The sequence below is a fragment of the Nanorana parkeri genome, unplaced genomic scaffold (assembly GCF_000935625.1).
Source record: "Nanorana parkeri isolate BGI_ZX_2015 unplaced genomic scaffold, ASM93562v1 scaffold2339, whole genome shotgun sequence".
In the NCBI taxonomy this organism is placed as follows: domain Eukaryota; kingdom Metazoa; phylum Chordata; class Amphibia; order Anura; family Dicroglossidae; genus Nanorana; species Nanorana parkeri.
Genome location: NW_017308607.1, coordinates 11,806 through 16,466, shown reverse-complemented (window position 1 = coordinate 16,466; position 4,661 = coordinate 11,806).

Sequence of the window (4,661 nt, the reverse complement as noted above, 5' to 3'; positions counted from 1 at the left end):
TTCTCTTATGTTTTCATATTCTCCGCGTCGCCTTTTTCACCTGAACCACTCGGGAAAGAACATTACGCTGTGCACTGTATCATCATCATCTCTGAGATGCATTAACTTGATTGATCCTTTTTTTGCTGAATAATTGGGAAATTCCGTTTTAATGGCACAATTTCCATTTTGAATCTCTTGGCAGAGAAGTCATCGAACAGAAAAGCATTAAAGTTTTTTTTTTTGTGCACATTTCCAGTAACATTGTAAACCCCATCCAGTCAAATATTGACTTCCCACTGGTCTACTGGAAGTGTCTGCTGCCCTCTTGTTGCCATTGTGTGTTCTCACAGGTGGTAATCCCATCTTCTTATTTCCTGATGTTTTCATCTGTCCCTCCAGCTCTGCGGCGGGTCTCCGATCCAGCGCTGACTCCTCTGTCCTTGCTGACACTTCCTGTCCCACGGTGTCTGCATGCAGCCGGTGCTAGGATTGTAGTCAAGGTGGGCAAGGTGCAATTTTGCGCCCCCCCACCCCCTGTAAAAACAGGGCATTTTGACAAGTATTGCACTTGTCAAAATGCCCCGATGGCTGCGCTATGGTTTTTTTTTTTCTTCACTTACCTACGGTGCGGGAGGGCAGCGGCGAGTCAGCGCTGGTCCGGTGGGAGGAGCTCCAGGTGGGGTCCTAATTTAGCTGGCCGGCGACTGCCTGAGGGGCAGCGCGTGTCGGGTTGGTGGCGTTTCCGTACGTCAAAATTCGTACGGTTTACACTGCACGTGCGCAGATGAAAATACGCGCGGTCGATTACCGCGATTCGTCCGGGTGCTTTCTTCTAATTACCGCTGATCCAACCTTGCGATAATCGGGGCAGGATGGGGGCCGCCGTACGAAAATCGTACGACGGTTCAATCATCGGATGAAAAGTATCGTCCGATGATCGCAAGGTGTATGGGCAGCTTTACACTGAGTGCAGGGAAGACGGAGAGCCGACTGATCAGCAGTCACATGATCGGTCCGCTCTCTTACAGCCGGTGTGGGAGCAGCTGCAGTGTCTCACGCTGGCTCTAAGCATTGGGTAAGGTATATGGTTTACTCTCCCCGCACTACTGCCTTGCCTCTCCTAGTGAGTGGGCCCATGACACTCTGCACTCACAGTATTTCCTCAGTCTTCTGGGTTGAATGCAGCAGGAGACTGAGGACATCTTGTGGTGAATAAAGATTACTGCAGGAAGTGGCACCAAAAGGAATGGTAATGAAGGCTGGCGTGCAATTTGATTGATTTCAATTGAAAACACATCCAGGAAATATAATGTCTCTGTGATTTATGGTTTGTGTCCTTATTGGAGATATTTCTTTCCACTTCCTGTCCTGACAGGAAATCTCCCTGCACGGGACCTCAGCAATAAATACCTGAAACATAGAAGAGTAAAAGTCCAGGGGGTCCCGGAGTCTGCAACTCATTGATTGTGTTGTTTTTTAACCTTTTTGATCTGTAGTAGCCGGGAAATGTCACGGACGGACTTATTGCGCAGGTGACAACCTATCACGGTACCGCGCGTGTAGTCACTGAGCTCCTGAGAGCGACCCGTTCTCTCACCAATGTCTGTAGAGGCGTCTGCATGACGAGGTGCCTCATCCTATACACCGGGGGCCACGGAGGGGATTGGAGGACCTGTGTCACATGATTAGGAGGGGGAGGGGCCCAATACTTTTGGCAATATAGTGTATATTAACTCCCCACAATGGGTGGAAAATACCAGATACATTTTTATCAGGTGTGTGGAGATGATCGCATGAAATGTGACACACAAACGACACGCACACATATGTAGTCAGTGCAATCCATGTTTATTGGTGAACACACAGAAGTGCTGCAATGCTACAGCGAGGACGGACAGTGTGCCTATGGCTGACTTCACCTCAACTACAAGAAGCTTCTCTCGGGAGTTCCCTTCCGATCCCTCTCGGGTGTTCCCTTCCGATCCCTCTCGGGAGTCCCCTTCCGATCCCTCTCGGGAGTTCCCTTCCGATCCCTCTCGGGAGTCCCCTTCCGATCCCTCTCGGGAGTCCCCTTCCGATCCCTCTCGGGAGTCCCCTTCCGATCCCAAGGTGAAACTTTTACATGTTGTCATGTGCAAGGGACCCCATACTGGTATCACCTATGGCAGCTAGTTACACTTCACGGGATTACCTCTCAGTGATATCGGGTCTGATGGTGAAAGGCGAGCGAGTAAAGTTCTACGTGGAAGTAAAATAAAAGCTTCAGCCCGATTGGTTAATAGTAGAACCGAGGGGGGGGGGAGGGGATCAGTTCTATGGGCACGGATTTGTTGGGTAGAATGTACATATTACATTGTATACTTTTCTCTTTATACATCTTGGATATGTTTTGTTCGTTATATTTTATACACAAGCGGCCTGGCTGTGACCTGCACACATGCCGGGCAGAGTCTCATTTAAAGGTGTATTACACCTTTCCAACACATGCACTCCTATCATAGAGGGTTGGGGGGATATGTAAATGGTCCCCCCGACCTTATGTCATTGCTGTATGCCCGTTACAGGCTCTTCAAGGATCCGCTGCACCCTTCAGGAAGTGTTCGGAGTTAACCTGCCCCCACAGGTATCTGACTACAGCCCAGCCTAGGGCCCGTTGCAGTCCCCACTCTCCCAGTATGAACTGGCCCTTTAATTTTCAGGACGAACGGTACAAAGCTTTGTGACCCAGAGCAACTAATCGGAATTCATATCTTATCTGACCACAAAAAATGAATCTGGTTGCCAAATACGCCTGTAACAGTGTATTAAAAAGTAACCCTTTCCTGCTGTACATTCTCCGGCTGCTGCGGATTAGCAGTTAAGAAAAAGGAGTTAAATTCCTGTTTTCTCAAGTGACGGCAACATAAACATGTCATTGTAATGCATCCAAATCATCTTTGCCGAGGTCTTAGATCCCATCTCATTGGCCGCTCCCAGCAAGAACGTCAAACTCAGCCTCAGCAAGCGGCCAATAGAAGGAGCCAGTGAGGCACGTAGATGCCAGTAGGGATGGTGGGGGATGGAAGGGGGGGGACTAGTAAAGCGAAGTTGGGACATTTCTACATATATATTCCTTATAATTGCGGCCGGGTCCCAAACATGACTTGGATACATTGTAAACCTTCCCTTGGAAAAGAATATTGGTCAATAGAATTCCATGGTTCTGACAGGTTCTCTTTGGGACACACAGAGACATTTGCAGGGTGCTGCAGTAGTGAATGGCGCCTGCAATGCTTTAGTCGGCCTGCAGGGGGCTCTCTTGTAGACATTCGCCGCGGTACAAGTCATAAGGGGGTCTCCATCTTCCCGGCGCGGAAATGAGATGTAATGATTCCACGCAGAGCAGAACGCGGTCTGAATGCCCTCCGAGCCTTGACCAGCAGAACCCGTATACCCAGCTTTAGGAATTCCTGTGTTTTGGGTGGAGTCCCGCTTTAATGCCGGGAAGCCTCATTCATTGGTTCCCCTTTGCCGGAGTCACAAATACATAACATGCTGATTATAAAACCCGAACAGAAAACGTCAGTGCAGAGAATGTGTTTCTATCCTGAAACACGGCAAAACATTCAAGAACTGTTGGGAGGCGTCGCTGTAACGGACGGCGGCCCCTCCCGAGTATATGTGACGGCCCCTCCCGGGTATATGTGACGGCCCCTCCCGGGTATATGTGACGGCGGTCCCTCTTTGCGGTAATACAAAAGGATCGGTTAAAGGGGACGTCCAGTCTACGGAAGAGTCCCATTGTATGCGCTTGCCTTGTGCCGCTGAACTTAATGGAACATTTGACAAATTTCCCGTCCCCCCTCCCTCCTTGCACGTCATAGCCTTCTCCTCTTCTGGGAGTGTCTAATTACTGTCTGTGCTGGCCCAGCTTCTCCATCCCTCCCTACATCACCTTTTATGTAGCTCTCGGGGGGAGGAGCAAAGGGGGATACTATACAGCAAGGGTGGGCCAACTCCAACACTCCAGCTGCGGTGCAACTACAAATCCCATGAGGCATTGCAAGACTCTGACAGCCCCAGACATGACTTCCAGGGGCAGATGCATGATGGGAGCTATGGTTCCACCGCAGCTGAAGGGGCTGGAGTTTGCCCACCGCTGCCATAGAGGGTCACCTGTGTCTGCCGGGGCTGCTGACATCACATCCAAGATGGCGGCACCCAGAAGCAGTCTTAGGGATTTTGGACGTCCACATGAGGGAGGCATTCATCAAATACATGAAATGTTCCGGAGGATGGCTGCTGGACTGAATGACAGGATGTCGCTCTGGTGACGGGATGTCGCTCTGGTGACGGGATGTCGCTCTGGTGACGGGATGTCGCTCTGGTGACGGGATGTCGCTCTGGTGACTGGATGTCGCTCTGGTGACGGGATGTCGCTCTGGTGACATTTTCTCTTTAACTGATGAGGCCTCACGCCAATGGGCGCACGTGAAGGTGGGTACAACGAGCATCCGCTGGTGTGTGTGTGGTGCTGCAAAGCGTCATTTAACTCTGTGTGTGGCACAGTTAGGGGGTCGCCACCTTTTCTTCCATTGAAACCGGAACATTCCAGCGACACGCGGACATTTTTGGGGGGGAGTTGCGGCTTATTCATATGTAAATATCACAGCTGAGACTATTTTCAGTGGGGGGGCGGT